General features: G+C 35.4%; 1 pseudogene; it reads right to left on the minus strand.

Annotated features, from left to right (window-relative positions):
- LOC149180942 (transketolase, chloroplastic-like) overlaps positions 1–18,500 on the minus strand; it is a 97,506-nt pseudogene that overhangs the window by 51,222 nt on the left and 27,784 nt on the right.

The raw sequence follows: 18,500 nt of genomic DNA on the forward strand, positions 1-18,500 counted from the left end.
AAAAATTTTCACCAAAGGAATTCTCTGTGGAGATTTTTTTTCTCATCAATTCCTGATTATGTTACCAATCATAGATTATCTGATGAAAATGTACAAAAAATCAATTTACTCACACTTGAGGATAAATTTCAGGGCACCATGATTGATAGGAATCAACATGATTTACCGCTAAATGTAGATTTGTTGAATGAGAATGAATAAGAAAATCTCATACCAAAATCATTAGTACGTTTGGAAAACATTTTTATTTTCATGGCTTTTTGAAAGGGAGAACAAACTATAAAACACACAACTTCTCTATGAAATATGATAAAATCAACCTAGGAAACAAGCATAAACAACAAAATACGAATCTAGGAATTGATTGTTCTCCTTTTGAATGAGAAAGATTTATAAAACTTTTAAAATAATTTAAAGAGATATTTTCATATACTTATGATGAACTTAAAGTTTATGGTATGAAAATAATTCAACATATCATTCCCATAAAACTAGAGCTCAAGTCGATTTAGTATAAATGTAGGAAATGCACCTTAAACTCAAGACACATAAAAAAATAATTAAACAAATTATTAAATGCCAAAATTATTTTTCCAGTTAAACATTCACATTTAAGGGTGTCTAACCTTATTTCGGTTCGAAAGAAAAATGGAGATTTTAGTGTTTGTGGAGATCTCAGTAATCTTAAAAAAGCATTAGAAAATGATAGTTACACTGTTCTTGTTGGTCAAAAGGTGACACTAAGAAGGGGGTGAATCAATGCGAGGTCAATTTTATCATTTCAAATTTTTTCATAATCAAACAACCATATAGAAATGAACCATAAGCATAATATCATCAACTATAACAATGCATCATAAAGATACCATGATATCAATAACACATCAAGAATCCATCACATCACAAAGAGACCCAAGATTTTACATGGACACCCATACGAGAGAACAACACAAATATTTTTCCTATTTATATTGAATTCATTACATAGATTTGTAGGCTTCGACTTGTTAGAGGAAACTAACCCCAAGATATGCAAGTTACCACTTGTGGTAGGCTACAACCTAATTGAGGCACCAACCTCAAAAATATGCAATAATTTGCTCACTGTAGGCTACAACCTAAATGAGGCATCAAACTCAATGCTAAAGAAGCTCCAAATTCAATAATGATCAAGATCCAATCTGCTCTAAGCTCCAAATTGATTGAGGCTCTAACATCCTTCCTAAAATTTTTGTGTACCTCTATTTAATATCATTTTTCTATTGGATCCATTGTCATCATCTATCACTGCGTGAAAAGTAAAATCTACAAACATAATCATAACCTACAATCATTATCACTTGAATCACTATCATAATCTACATGCACTACCACTATAATCACTATCACAAAAACTGCCACAAGCTAACATTTAAACGTTGTCACTAGATTTCATGTTACTTCCCATACTCCATCTTAAACATAAATATGGGCACAAATATGCTTTCTGAAAATGTGTCCTCACCATGTATCCAAAACCATGCAATCTTCTCATAGACATTAAAAAGAGATTATGGCCATAAAAATTACATACCCTTGGTTACATCCATCTCTAATCCCTAATATATCATCTTCTTTTGGAATCCAATTCAGACCAATATTGACCCTAGAAACTCATAAAAACCATATAAAAATATATAATAAACTAAGAGTTATAAAACAAACCCTTTTCTAGGCATGCTTCTACATAATTTCTCTTCTCTAATGGTAAATCTATATAATTCCCATTGATGATTTGTTAATAGTGTGGCATGATGGCTACACATATACATAAAATAGATTCCAAACCAAACCTGGCAATTGAAGGAGTTTGAACCCATGACCTCAAGGTCCCCACTAGAACTCAATATAAATTGCATTTTTGGGTGTTTCCTTCAATTCAATGTTATTGCATTTCTTTTGTTGTGATAGGATCAACCTCAATGAGTGGAGGGCTTGGAAAACTCTCGTGGATTTTCAAAGTGTCATAGACATGGAACAACGTCTAATGTGGCTTCAAATGGCATTACAATTACTCTACGTATCAGTGTTTAACATCAATGCTTTATCCACATATCACTGCATGTGGTGCCCAACCCTACCAATTGTATGCTGTCACATGTATATATATATGCCAACAACATTTTCAATCGCCCCAATCAAGCCTTGGTTATATTTTTCTACACCTTTTGCTAAGATAACAAATTATTCTATGTCTAATGACCTTGTAAGTGTGAAAAACATTTGTCCACCATAGAGGTAGTGAAACCAATACTTGATTTAGAAATATCCTTGAACACAAATTGAAACTGGAATGACAAAACTTGCATTGTTAGGGAACCAAACGAGAGAGTGACCCAACTTTAAATATAAGACTTATCCTTTGATTTCAACCTTAAGACTTAATTTCTTCATTATTATGTCTAGTGGAGGTTTATGTCACATGTATATGAAGTTTCCTTGAGGTCCCAAAATCCATAGGGATGACCATGGGCTGGAGAATGTGCCTTAGGTCACATACACAAAATTGACCATATGACCTCAATTTAATGTTTAAGTGATAATGAGACTTAGCTCCTTTAACCATATGCTTGCACCATATGATTGGGTCGTAGGGGTCCCTACTCATCCACATCATGTCATCATGCCATATGGCAACAATGGGTGGTACCATATGTAACTCATTTTTAGCTTTTCACCAATCCAAAGTTGTCATTTGTCCCTTCCATGTGTCACACACCCATGACATGACATCATCCTATCAACGTTATCAAATGACATGTCATGTTGAATATGTCACTGATTGTGCAAAAGGGCGACATGTCATTCATCTAAGGAATCCATGTCAACATCATGTGAAATGTAGTCGTATGTCATCCATTTGTTGGGACGATAGGTGAGGATAAACATCATGCACCTCTGGTCCATATCTACCATTCAATCATTTCACCCCATTGTTAGATATATCTAATCTGTGAGAGTAGCACAACATTTAATATTGTTAAATATCATGCATGTTTGTCAAAGATTCACAGTTGATAAAAATGATAAACCATGGATCCACCTGAAAGAGGCACAATTGTTACAGGCCCTAAATTTGTCACATGAGCCCAAAAGGCCTACGAATTGGATCAATCAAAATCCTTGAACATTTTTTCATAATCTCTTCACAAAGACATAAGCTCCACTTCTCCAAAACGTTTGAGTTTCTGGGACAAATTGCTGAAAACATTGTCTTTAGCCCCAACACACATTGCATGTTTGGCCACCTGCGTTCAGTGCATGTTGCATATGTGATCAACAATGCTTGTCAACACATGATGCTACCTTTTTCAAGTGTGTTGATTCTATAAATTCAGGAAAGCTTCATATTTAAGAAGATTCCAAGGTCATTTTTAACTATTTACCATAGATAGAGATCTCCAATTCCTATATGATACTATCTTGGAGACCATATCTCTTATGCCTTGATCTCATCTTCCCATCATATGTGGATCTCAAGCATAGAATGGTAAATACTAAACTACCACACTTACCCTATATATTTACTGCCTTCCACAACATTAGGGTTGGCTTTTGGAGATTGATAGTTCCTTTATGTTGCTTCTTTGAGCCTAAAGGAGTCACAATATTCATGCATTAGGGATGATTTTGAGGTGTTCTTTGTGAAAAGGAAGGACAAGTCAACTTAGGGTGACGTCTACAAAGTGAGTTTCTATTTATGGTTGTAAAGTCTCTCCTATATTTGTTAATACAAAGAGTAGCTTGTTTCACTATATTTTTTTGTTATGTTTTCACTCATGGACTTCAATGCCATGTTGACTCATTGAATAGAGATTTTAGATTATGCTACGTGGATGTTTTGGTTCCATTTCTTGTTTTACTTATATGTATAGGTTCTAATTACAGCAATTGGAGCTAGAATTGGAGCTTACAAGTGGGGAGGAAAGGAAAGATTACTCCAGATTCCAGGTAGGCTTCTTTCACATTTTCTAATTTCTCTAAGGAAAACTCGAAACTTTTTCTATTATGTTATTCTATATCAGACCACTAGATCTAGGTAATTCACCTTTTTCCATAATCATGAAAATTCCACATAACAACAATTTAAAAAAATATTGATGTCAAGGGTCTTTGCACTATATTCTAGGTCCTTCGCTTAATACCAAACTTCAAATACCCATAAATTGTCATCTAGGAGGATTTTCAGAGTAGGACATACTTTTGGAAAGGTATTGACTATACCTACAAAACCATATAGTTTATAAGATCATTTGGACATCATAAATATGTTAAAAACTTAAATAAATGTTGAAGTCTAGAATAATTTGTCTTCTTTTTTATAACCCTTTCACTTTCCTTTCCATCCTTTTCATGATATTTTTTCTATGTTTCCATGTTGAAAGGTCACCTCAGACATGCTCAAAAATCATAAAAGGTATCAATTATTCATGGTTTATAATATATTGTTTCTTTATGAAATTTAAACAAAAAATTCCTGTAGCTACCAAACTAGACTCATTCTACAGCTAACCAAATATTCTGCAGCTATATCCATGGTTAGACAGGTTCTAGCATAATTGAGAAGGAATAAAGGAAATAGGTAGATGACAAATGATTGACATATGGAGATCCACCTATCACAATGATTTGGAAATTCACCCAGTTCAAGAGATCTAATGGTCAAACCAGAAGTTAACTCCGGCTATAATACTCTAATTGTGCACAGGGCTTGAAGGAGGATGATGGCATTATCAAGAAAGTGTGGAATTGAATGAGAATAATTTGGAATCATAAGTTATATATGTGAAATCAAAATATTCTCATGATTTTCTCTTCCAGTAACAAATCACAAGAAGAAATATTCTGATTTAAATTTAATTTCTTAGTTGTCAAAGTAAAAACTTGCTTATCGACCCATAACTCTTAAAATTGTGATTTAACAGAGGATTATAAAATTCCTTGGGGAAAAGTAATAAACATCGTTACTCTTTTTTAACTTGTAATCATTTTCTATTGAAGACTTTGACTTTTAATGCAAATTACTCTGTTCCTTTCATGATCAATGAATGGGTGAATAGTTTGATAGATGGTCTGGTGCTTTCACTCAATAGGATGGCCCCTTGGAGATTTGTAAGATAGTTTAATGTTTGTTTATGTTAATATTAACTTATTTCATGAATAGTCTCTTCTTCAGTGCAATTAGTTAATGTTTTTGATTGGTATTTTGTTTATCGATTTCTAGTTTAACCTTCAGTAGTTTGAACAAGCCAAGCGCTCATAAAATACACAAATATTTCCTTTTCATAGTTTATTTTAATTAATTATTTTTATCTCTATTTCATGAGTAATGGACAAAGAAATTCTAATCATAATTGCACACATCTATGATCCTTTAGAGTTACATTTTAGTTTGATATTTTGCTGAAGTAATTAGATTAATATTTCATCTTTCGTTGCATAGAATAGATATTTTGATTTAAAAGAACATTTAGAATAATATTTCAATTTTATGCAAGTAGAATTAAAGTTTCAATTCTTCCCATTAGAATAGATCTTCCAGTTCAGTTCAAGTGGAGTAATTTTTAACTCTCATTGCAGTAGATTACGCTTTGATTCAGTTTGATAGTTAGAATTTTCAATTGGTTTCACCTTGAAGTTTGATTTTCTTTTAAAATAGTTATTTTGATGGAAACAACATGTGCATAGAAATGTTTGGAGTTAATCTAGTTCCATTTATATTTAACTAAATTTCATCTTTTGAAATAAGAAATAGAACTCCTAGCATATATTGTGCACATGCAATTCACAAGTACACTAAACTTGGTTGACAATTAATGAAGTAATTTGACCATCAATTAAATTACCCAACAAGAACCTTTAGATTCACTTGATGACAACCTGTAAGATATTTATCTATCATATTACTTCATAAAGAGTCTTGTTTCTTCCTTAGGAACCATGAACCATACAGATATTTCCTTAGACATCCCCTTTGACACCAATTACTTTCTGTTGTCATCAATGAAAAATCAATGTGCAATAATATCCCCCTCTGTCATTGAACGAAACACCATAAGACATTGATGGTCATTGATGACAACAAATCAAAAACACCCCTTGAGAAAATGCCTTCCTTAGTCAATGTCAATGGCTACAATCTCTCTCTACTTAAATTCTTCCTTGGTTAATGCACATAAATGTTTGCAATCTCTTCCCCATTGAAATCAATGAAAAAGGGTCACAGATAGCTATCGAAACCACCATGTTGATGATCTTACATAAGTATATGTAAAAACAAAACTACATAACCTATTCCTGGATGATCATGTGGGCTTCATTGGACCATGTTGTCTTCTTGCTACTATGCTTCCATTTTGATAAAATCTCCCTTTGATACGATGCTTCTAATCTTGTACATTTTTTTATGTTCCAATACCAATAGGTGTCAAAATTTTTGAATGGCTAAGGTCAAATCTGTAATATGTACATACCTTTGCTTTCTGCAAATGTTTTCCATATTTAAAAAATAAAAGAAAAAATTTTAAAAATGTAAAGAGGGTATGTCCCAAAAGAAAATTCAAGGGACAAAAAGATTAAAAAAGGTCAAAAAAAGATGAAAAAATGAACCCGGAGAAAGAAAAAGACCATGAAAGTGTGCAAGTCCAAATGCCACTACTATTTATTTTTCTGCATAATAATGATTGTGTGCAACTTGTTATTTATGCCACAATCCATGGTAACCAAATAGTTTTATCTTGGTTATTCCATGTTTTGAATTTCATGCTTAGAGATAGAGAATAAAATCTGACCAAACTGTTTAATCTTGGTAGATAAGTAGATAGGTAGTGTTAATAAAAGGAGCTCAATTGTTTAATCTGAGCCCTTGGATGTAATAAGGATAGACTTAGATAGATTTCTGTTGTAAAATAAAAGAAAAATGTTTTGATAAGGATTTGCCAGCTTAAGTGCACCTTAATAAAGAGTAGAAAAAATGGTAGGATGAATAGATAGGTAAGTAGTTGGATGGTTGCAGAATTATGGTGATTGATTGGCTAAAACCATATCATTTACTTTCATCATCAAGTTGCTAAAAGTATGGATGACAATGAAACATTTACAAAGTCAAGTGATTAATTTCCCCATTCACTTTACCCTAAAGTTTACTAATTTCCCATAAGTAAAGGCAAAAGTACCTAAAACCTTAAGATAAAGGGTCTCAGAGCATTTCTCTGACTTCTGGAGGGACCAGACCCTTGGCCCAATAACTTATAGGGTCTAAGTACTAAAACCCCCTTCCCAACATTCACCCCTCCATATTTCATTCATTTCATCTAAAAAATCCCTTTCCCTAAGGTGAAATCACCATTCACCTAGGGAAAGTTATTACCCCTATACAAAACCCCCTTTTCCACAAAAACCCACAAAAAGCATTTAGCCTAAGTTATAATGTGCAAATGAAAATATGTAAATAAATGTAAAACACATTATACTTAACGCAAAAATCAATTTTCCACTTTCATTTCATATTAACCTTTGATCTTAATTATAGTTATTAACTCCTGACAATGAACCCTTCCCCGTATATTATATTAAATCCCATATCATAAATATCTCACCCCCAAGGTTTGAAACACAAAACTTATTAATAAATTAATTAAATGGATTAATTAGTCGATCAACGACCAATTAAGAACCATAATCCTCCGCCGAATAAAAATAGTAATTAGTCAATCAGTGATTAATTAAATCTGTCCCCGCCAATAAAATCACACCCGACGTCATTAAGCCTCCCTAATCCATAGTTAATTAACCTTTCCGCTCATTACAACCCCGTCGGACCCCTCCATTAAACCTCTGATAAAATCATCTCCCGATCATCGTGCGATCTGACTCCTTCAGATCCAATGACCGACACTCATATAGGGTGGCCTCCGAAGGCCGACCTTTACCTGCCCGATGTGAGCAGTTTCACTATTCACCCTGCTGCTACGTGGTGCCCGATGAATGGCATCGGGCGACCTCCCACCAAAACCACTAATCCCAAAAAGTGGTGCAATGGATTCCGCTTACCACCACCGCTACATGCCAAAATGTCACATCCCCCATTGGCGCCAACTGTCATTTTCCCGATGTACCCACCAAAGTCATTGACTTTATGCATAAAACCAAAAAACTTATAATTTTTTCATTTTATCGTGAAAAGAACATTCTGACTTCCATGCAAAGCAGAGTACGTTCAACTGTCAACCTGCTATCAACCGCCAACTTGCCAAAGCTGTTGAACTCCAGACCACCTTGCAGACCCGTGCGCTTCATGAAAATAGTGCACAATCGCCATTACTTCGTTTAATAGTCGAAACCAGGGATTTAACACAATTTCATCGAGAAACCCTATTTTCTTGCCAAGCTTGAACTAAATTGTTTTAAATACTAAGTAATTTAGTTAGATAAGTTTCCTGGTGACTCTCAAACACCCTGAAACAAACCAGTTCATCCCAATTTCTCTGAAACCCTTTTCCCCTGTCCTTGAATCCATAAGAACCAAGGATGGACACCCCAATTGCATTGAATATCATGCCCATTACAACTCCTCACAAAGATTTATACCATCTCCCACTTGCAGACAAAGATTTCCAGATTAAATATACCTCTGTCTCAAAATCCCCTTTAAAACTTCTCTGCAAGTACAGAGACTAGTACTTGAACCAAGCAGACTCCATTAGACTTTGGGAATCAGGTTTACCCAAGTACCAGTTCCCCAGAGTTCATATATTTCTAGAGATTGTACATTATTGCCACTTGAATTATGATCCTATCCAAAGGGTAGTGAGAACCCCTGACCAGTCTGTTATGTTTACTATCACTGTTGAATCCATTTACCAAATGCTACAATTAGAACCAAGCAAAATTCTGAATCCTCTTTCCATTGGAGATATGCTGAGCAAATACCCTACACTCACTTCAATAAGAATTTCTTAGTTATACCAGACCTTTATCATAGAAGAAAAGTACACCCCAAAGGACTCTCCCCCTTATCTATGGACTATATTCTCCAACCTTGACCGAGATATCATAGACATGATATCCAGTGTGCTAGGCTACACCACAAGTGAATTTGTTGATGAAATCATAATATCGTTCATGTCCATCTAATCTTCTATCCAACGACCAGCCATCATGTTTGACTATGCTAAGTTTATTGATGACAAAATGCATGATCAATTCATGAGATTTGAAAATGAAAGAGTGTTTAAATAATCCTCAGTTTTATATCATTTATTCTTGTATTATCAAGCTGATAGATTTCCAATCACCCTCCAAAAGCTTGATACCAGAGGTAACCCCAGATCAGTGATCTTTTGGACTTCATTAATCCACCAATTTGACTCTCAATACTCTTATACTGATTTCATAGACCTCTTTGTGTATCCTATGACAACTATGCTGCTAGGAAGCCCTCCCCCAAGAATTAGTGCAGACATTAGGAGGGTCCTACAATTGTCTAAGTAGTATAAAGTGGGGGATTGGTACTTGTACCAAAACCACACTGAAATCAGAATCTATGGATGTGAGCTGGCTCCCTACAAGCTGCCTAGATACCTCCCCATGAGATTGTTTTCTCTGGAGTACTACAGGCAAATGATCAATTCATATGAGGTGCATTTTGTGAAAGCCAAGAAGAAAGCCCAACTTAGAATAAAATATCAGTTGGGCCCATTTATTTGTAACAGTAGGGAAGCAGGAAAGGAAGCAAATGAAATCCTTCAAAGGTTGAAACTAAAACAGAGTTTTATATGGAATTATGATCCCTTAGACTTCATTTGTAATAGGAGACAAAATAATAAATTATCTCCTAACATCTATCATAGAATCCCTGAAATTGAGCAGTATGCAAATCAGCTTGAATGGGTGGAAAAAACATTGGTAGACCGGGGTAGCGCAGAGACTACTGTAAATAATGTTTTCATTTATATAGATGGAAGACTTGATGAGGATTCATTTGTACAGGTGCCAGAAGAGTCTCAATCTCAGAGACAATCACAGGGACACAATGGGTAGATAACAGAAGCAGGGCCATCAGGACAACCAAGGCCATCAGAACAGCCTGAGATTTCAGAGGAACTTGCTCAACCTCAACAAATCATGAGTAGTCAACCAATTTTGCAGACTCCTCTAAATGAGGAAAGGAACCCCAAAAGAGACAGAGAGGAGGCCACTCCTTCCAGTAGACCTACTGCACAAACCTATGCTAAAAGGCGGAGATTGAATCCATTTTCAGAGTAGGAATACACTAACGAAACAATGGGAACTTCAGGAGAAGAAAGGATAGAAAGCATGCATACCACTCCTTCAGGAGGGACACAAGAACCTTCCACCTCACAAGCTCAAATGTTGGAAAGGAAACAGAGTGTGGAAGTGTCCTCCTTCAGGGCTCCTACTGGACAGAGCCTAGATATCAAGGAAAAATACAAGGAAATCAAAGCAAGGAATGAAAGGCTAAAGGTGCAAAGTTATGCACATTATCTGAAGATGGCTCCAACAAACCAAACAAGGCTAATGTCAGCCTTTGACATAAAAGAAGGGAAAATGCAGATGAGTTTTTTGAAGCCAACCACACAACAACCTAAATCAATGGCAGATTACCTAAAAATAGATTTTGAAGTATTGGCAAAGGATATCCATCCTATTGACAAAATTGAATTACATAAGAAAACTGGTGAAATGGTCTACTCCACTTTGACCAACAAGGCAATAGCAGCCCACCAACTTCAGAATTCACTGAATAACATGTCAGCACAATTCCAGTTGGAGAAGGCCTCTTCACATGCCAAAGACACCAGGATAAAGTCCTTAGAGGACTTGGTCATAGAGCTGGGACATGATCCCGAGGATGTGAACACTGCAAAGAAGCTTATCAAGAAGAAAAATGACGACATATCTGCACTGAAAAAGCAGCTCAAGATTCCTCCTCTTCATCATCCTCAGACAGCCGAAGTAATGGAAACTAAAATGGAGGAAGAGCTTATGGACTTGGTCCTAAAGCTTAATGAACAGTTAAAGGAAATAGAGAAAGAATTGGATAATTTGATACAGTCCAAATAGAGTGAGTTGGCCACCACTCCTCAGACTGTAATCCCTACAGTTTCCACAGCAGTACCCTCCACCTTGGCAGCTACCTTGGCACCTACACTTCCACTAGTTACAGCGTTGCCAGTAACAGGTACTTTGGCAGGAACATCTACATCAACTAGCATAGAGACACCAACAGAGAAGACTGTAGTCAAGACCATGGAAGAAATGAGTATCCAGGCCGTTGGGCTTAAGAAACTCAGAGAACAAGTGTCAAGTTTAGAGACCAATTGTAAACTTTCACAAATACAACAGAAGGAAGAAGCTTTGAAGAACCAAAGAATGGTAGAGAGGATAAAAACCCTTGAAAGGGACTTAACATTACAAAATCCATTGGGAGATATGAAAGAATTTTTTTGGGCTAACATCATTGATTCCATCAATGATGTTTGGCCTTTTATTCAGATTATTTTTGAACAAACTGAATTATTCAAAATGGCTACAGAAGCAATCCACAAGATAGTGGAGGAATTGGGAAATAAACTTGAAGAAGCCAATCAGTTAATCACATTTTTGAACAGCAAAAATAGATATCATCTTGATGAACTGGAAACAGAAGACAGAACAGTAACAATCATAGAAATCAAAAAGGTTCTCACCAAAAGGAACCTAATGCTCAATGTGGAGAAAAGATGTTAGAGCATCCAAGCAGACATTGACAACTTTATGCTAAAGTATGGCATCTTAAGAGAAAAAGGACTTCCCAATCCTATGGTAATAAATGAAAAACTGATGACCTAGGAAGATTACAATGAAAAGTTAAACAAGCTGGCTAGAAGCCAAGCTAGTACTTCAGGGGTGAAATCTTTTCCCACTAGAAAGGTGTTATATGATGGTCTTGAGAATCTGTTCTACTAGAGCATGAAGTCAAGCACTGTTCACAAGTAAACCAAACTTTGCCAAGCACACAGAAGCTGATGAGGTTTACAAGAAAATGATAAGGATGAAATTACCTGACAGTGAATGGTGGACAAATTTGACTGATTTACTATAATTTACTACAGCAAATATACATGGTAAAACATGCCTGCCAGGTAAAATAGGTAATACAGGTTCAAAGTAGAACAAGTAAAGAGTATCAGTAGGTAGAAGATAGAAAGTGATTCCAGCACATAACTACAAAGCAACTGAAAGAACCAAATCTGAGTTACAACAGCCAACATAGTCACAATAAAAGGGGCAGCTAGAAGATAGTTCTCCATCTGTCTCTATCTTCGTGTTGAAGATATTTTTTGTTTCCTAGAATAATTCTCATATGGTTGTGAGATATTTTGTACCAATTTTTGTATAAATACTTCACAAATTGAAGTAATTAGGGTGGATTAAAATACATTTCTGTAGACAATTTATTTTTGACCCAAGGAGTTATTGTACTCATGTCTGGAATGGTTTTGCTGGAAATGAAATAAAGCTAAGGACATTTCACTGGATTCTTGTGCACAGTGTGAACAAATAAGTATCATCTTTTCGTGTTTAAATATTGTATTCTCTTCATGTTATGAAAATTCATATGTGTTTCTTATTAAATTTGTAAAGAAAATAAGGAATGATATCATCAGAATTAGCTTAAGTGCTCTTTGTTTTAATTGTTTTCTTTCTTTATGTTTTCTACTAAACTACCTTGGTCTGTGAATTCTTAATTTCTCCCTTACTTCCATAGTTTACCCCCCCTTTGGTCCATAGTAAAGGATTATTCATTGCACTTTGCTACTGATCATCCTTCCCTTCTTCATCTTAATCTCAATTAAGGATTCTTCATTGCCCTTTGCCTTGGTTAGGACTACTCCATCCATTTAAACCTATAGATTTGATTTTGCTGTGCTAGCCTGCCCTGTGGACTCTTACCTTAATGATAGATCAAATCTAGTTAAGCCTTTCTTGATTGACTCCATAGCCTAATGGCCTGAATACTTGCTCTGCCCATCTTTTTTCTTAATTCCACTACCCAATCAAAACAAACAATCATGAACATTAAGAACTAGCCTAAAATCTTATTCAAAACAAAGTTAATTTATAAAGAGAGAGCCCTCTCTAGGCTTAGGTTGGCTAGAACCCAAGTCTAAAAGATTAGGTTTGTGGTTACCTCAGACTATTCCTTCTTTGATAACTTCTAAGGAAAAAATCTGAGTGATAACATAGTGGCAACCATACTGGGGATTCAAAACCCTCAGTCTTAATAAGCCTTTGAGAAATTCGAATTTTTATTTTTAAGCCTCTTAAAGGGTTATTCGAAGTTATTTTAAAAAGTTTATAAAAAGAAAAATAATCATAAAAAGCTAGAAATCTTGCTTTAGGGAGAACTCACTATACCAGGGCCAACCCTGATCCAAATCCTCCGCCTGTATTTTAAAATCCCAAGCTTATTCCGAGAATAATTAGAAGGCAAGAAAGTTCAGTAAGCCATAGACCTGTTTTTAGTTCCAATTCATGCCCTGCTGAGTGGTTATTCATTAAAGACATCCATTTTGATGAGTATTTTGACCTTTCTCTGGTTAGAACCAAGTCTGAGAGTGAACTTGTGGACACAGTCCTAGATCCAGAATTCACAAGAGAACTTGAAGTCCAAGGAGTCAACTTGTCAGTTGATCAGTACCTCTTGAACTCCCCTCAGTCATCCCTTATCACTAATAGAATCCCTGAACTTTCTAAAACAACTTCAACGTATTTTATCTCACCATCATTTCCCCACACCTATGAAGATCATCCCTCATCTCCATTGATACCTTCACTCCCCCATCAGCCCATCGCTACCCCTCAAATACCCATTACCTCTGTTACCCCAACTCCCCTTGTTGTCCCAAATGCTCCTGTCACCCTAACTCCTGTTCTCAATCCTATCCAACTTAGAGCTATGGCACTCAGATATTCCCCCCTTTTGATGTCTACTCCTCAAGGTTCCTTACCAGTAGATTATCAGAGTAAAATTACCTTATTTGATGGCACTGGAACTTACACAACACAACAACACACAAAGAAAATGACAGATTATTTTGAACTGCATGAGATTGACATAGGAGATGTTCAAATGAGAATCTTTGTCCAAACTCTAGCTGGAGAAGTGAGAACATGGTTTAGATCTTTGCCTCCTCAGAGTATAGATAGTTTAGAAGTTCTTTACCAACAATTTTTAAATAGGTGGGAGAAGAAAAAGAACCCCCTTCAAATTCTTTCTGAATATGAAAACCTTAAAAGGGGACCAAACAAAACTGTTCAAGACTACTGTACTAGGTTTAACAATGTATATAATGCAATCTCACTTGACCCTAGGCCTCCACCTGGCTTAGCCCCGATTAAGTTTCCAGACGTATTTGACACAAATATGGCTTTTCAACTTAGAGAAAGGAACCCCCCTACACTTGAAGATATGCAAAGTGTAGCAATTAGTGTAGAAGCTAATCTGCTATCCAAAAGGGCTAGAATTAGAAATGAGAGAAGAACACCTCTGAAAGATGAAACTTCACCCTTTGATCAATAAATGGATTCTTTAGCTAAGGAAATGTAAAGATTGATGGATAGGATAGAAGTCATTGAAAGAAAACCTCACTGGGATAACCAACAGGCTAATCTAGTAAGGAATCCAAACTTTATGAAAAACTAGAACCAAAACACTAGTAAAAACAGGCCTGATCAGAACATTAGACCACCTTTCCAAGAAAATTATACTGAAACTTCTCACCAAGAAGACCCTGAGATAGACACCCAAATCAACCTAATGGGGTTAGATGATGAAGAAACTGTTTTTCTAACTCAGGATGATCAAGAATTATACATGCTTCAACATTTACAAACTCAAACTGGAGAATCTTTCGACTATAAGCAAGGGTATGACTTTTCTATTTTCAAAGTGCATAAACAATACAATTTGAGAAGCAAGAAGAACACTGATGTTCCAAATCAGAACAAGAAAGTAGTTCCTAATCAACCTAAGAAAGTAAAAGCTGCGAATCAGAATCCTCAAGTTACAAAAACCCCACAAATCCTTTCTAGACCACATCAAAACCCTCCCAGTCTCACCATTGAAGATGTAACCAATAACCAACCTTCTAACGAGCAACTTTCCACTTTGGTCCCCCTTAAGGGAACAGTGGAACAACCTCCAAAAATTATATTAGGAAATCCAATTTAAAACACTCCAAACAATGAATAAGAAGAGTAGACTACTCAGAAACTTGGTGCTAAGATTTCAAATGTTCAAACAGATAAAACCCCTCTACCTTTCAATTTGGGAGCGGAGGTAGCCAAACTCAAAATCTCAGTGCCTCTGATAGAATTGGTTAAACATGAAACTTACAGATCTCAAATAAGTAAATCTCTAAACTTCATTGAGAATGAAGACTCTGTAAATCTATTTGATGATCAACTTGAGTTAATTTTCAGACCTGATGTTAATGGAAAGCCAGTTGAAGGAGGGATACCACCCTTCTATATCAGCCTTAACATCCACGATAAAATCCTACATAGTTCCATGCTTGACTCTGGGGCTTCACACAATCTTATGCCTAAGGCTGTTATGGAAAAGCTAAACTTCGATATCACCAGGCCTTACAAGGATTTGTTTTCCTTTGATTCAAGCCAAGTTAAGAGCATACTTATGGACATAGTTGTTGCTGATATACCACCTAAGTATGGTATGACGTTGTCTAGATCTTGGGGTGCTAAACTCCAGGGATCTCTGCAACCTAACATGTCATATGCTACCATATCAGTCTTTGGACATCCCAAGAAACTGTATAGAGAGACTCTGATGAAGTATGTAGTGAGTACATAGGAGAAGCCTCAAAACTTTCCTATATATTCAGTACATTCTGATATTGATTCTTTCATACTTTACAACGCTGAAACTAATCAAGAAGACACTTCAAGCAGCATAATAGCAGAACCAGAAGAAATTGCAGTATTAAAATAAAATCAAAATGTCCAAATTCATGAGGTTTCAAATAACAAAGATGACCTAGATACCTTAGTCAAGAAAGATTTCATTTCCCCAAATAGTGAAAATTATGAGCATGAAATTCTTTGGCATCTTGAATTTGATGGGTCAGTCAACAAACTAGGTGTAGGAGTAGGTGTATGGATTTACAACTTAGAAAATGATCATGCAGAAGGTCATGCCTACAGATTGAACTTTAAATGTACAAACAACATGGCCGAATATGAAGCACTTCTGTTAGGTCTGAAACTAGTCAAAAGGTTAGGAGCCATAAGAGTCTCTATTATGGGAGATTCTGAGTTGGTAATCAAACAAATTAATGTTTTTTATATCACTAGGGATCCTAGGTTAGGATTTTATAGAGGTACAACTATAGAAATAATTAACACTTTTTTAGAAACCAAGCTTGTTGTTATTCCAAGAAAACACAATATGCAAGCTCACAGTTTAGCCATGTTTGCTAGTACTTGCAAGTTGCCATTTCAGCCCAACCATCAGTACACTGCTGAGGTTAGGCATAGACCTGCCATTCCTGACAACTTAAAGAACTGGCAAGTATTTGAGAATGATCAACAAATTAACAATTTTTTGACTTTAGATGAGGAATTTGTAAATAGCAACATAGACACAGACATAGCATTAGATTTTGATTACACTGATGAAGTAGGAATTAACAAAGTAGAAGATGATCAAATAGATAGATTTCATCCCACAAAGTTTATAAAATCAGATATTCGAAATCTAAAACAAATGGAAATTGATGAAGCAATTGATGAAGAATTTGAAGTCATTAATCTTAAAGATAATTTTTTACCCAAGGGATTAACTCCTTTGGAGGACTTATTTGATTCAAATGATATTCCTAAAAATCCTAAAATGGAACCCTTGAAATTAGACATTGAGGAATTTAACATAGGTTCTGAAGAGGATCCCAAGCTAATAAAACTTTCAAAAACATTACCTCTCAATGAAAAAGTGAAATATATAGAACTGTTAAAGGAATTCCAAGATGTTTTTGCCTGGAATTATGAGGGCCTGAAATCCTATGATACCAGCATAATACAACACACCATTCCATTAAAGGAAAACTAAAATCCTTTTAGACAGAAGCTCAGAAGGATTAACCATGTTCTACTGCCTTCTATTGAAAAAGAGATCAAAAGAATGTATGAAGCCAATATTATTGCACCAATTAGACTCTCAGATTGGGTTTCTAATTTGGTACCTACTAGAAAGAAAATTGGCAAAATTAGACTGTGTGTTGACCTTAGGAATTTAAATAAAGTTTCACTTAAAGATAACTATCCTCTTCCTAAAATGGATCACATATTACAGAGGGTAGTAGGTTCCACCAGAATCTCACTACTAATGGGTTCTCTGGTTATAACCAAATCCTAGTCCACCTAGATGATCAGGCAAAAACTGCATTCACTACACCATGGGGCACTTTCATGTATGTGAAGATGCCATTTAGGTTAAACAATGCAGGGGCCACCTTTCAAAGAGAAATGGACATAACCTTTGCTAAGGAAATCCATGACTTCTTGGTAATCTACCTAGATGATATCACAATATTCTCTAAATCAGATCAGCAACACCTGGATCATCTTAGGTAGGTCTTTACTAAGTGTAGGAAGTATGGGATTTCTCTGAATCCTAAAAAGTCTTTATTTGGGTTGGAAGAAGGGAAATTGCTAGGCCACATTATCTCCAAAGATGGTATTCAAATTTACCCAACAAGAATTGAGCCATTTTAGAGATACCACATCCTAGGAACATCAAAGAACTTCAAGAATTTTTAGGCAAAATAAAATTTTTGAGGAGATTTGTTTCTAATTTAGATGAGTTAATTAGATTACTGAATAACATGTTAAAGAAATATTCAACCATTAAATGAACTCTAGAGGCTAAAAAGTCATTTGAAGATATAAAGTTGGCCCTAACACAGACACCAATTCTCATCAGTCCAATGTTTGATAGGGAATTCATCATATTTTCTTTTGCTTCAGAACACACAATTGTTACAGTCCTACCGCAGAAAAATGATTAGGGTTTCGAACAACCAATAGCCTTCTTCAGTAAAACCCTAAGAGATGCACCTTTAAAGTATAATATAATGGAAAAGTAGGTTTTTTCTCTAGTTAAAGCTATTAAAGATTTCAGAGTTTATATCTTGTACTCTCATATAGTGGCTTATGTTCCCAATGTTGTAGTCAAAGACATTCTAACACAAGATGGACCTGATGGAAAAAGAGGGAAGTGGATAGCTATAATATTAGAGTATGATTTAGAAATTAAACCTACAAAATTGATCAAAGGCCAAGGTTTAGCCAAGCTCATGGCTGAATCAAACTACCAGGCCCTAGACATAAAATTCATTGCAGAATTGGATAACGAAGAGGAGATGGCGACTCCACAG

Source organism: Pinus tabuliformis, chromosome 3_2, assembly GCF_031772625.1.
Source record: "Pinus tabuliformis cultivar Carrire ecotype Pingquan chromosome 3_2, CPIR1, whole genome shotgun sequence".
NCBI lineage: Eukaryota > Viridiplantae > Streptophyta > Pinopsida > Pinales > Pinaceae > Pinus > Pinus tabuliformis.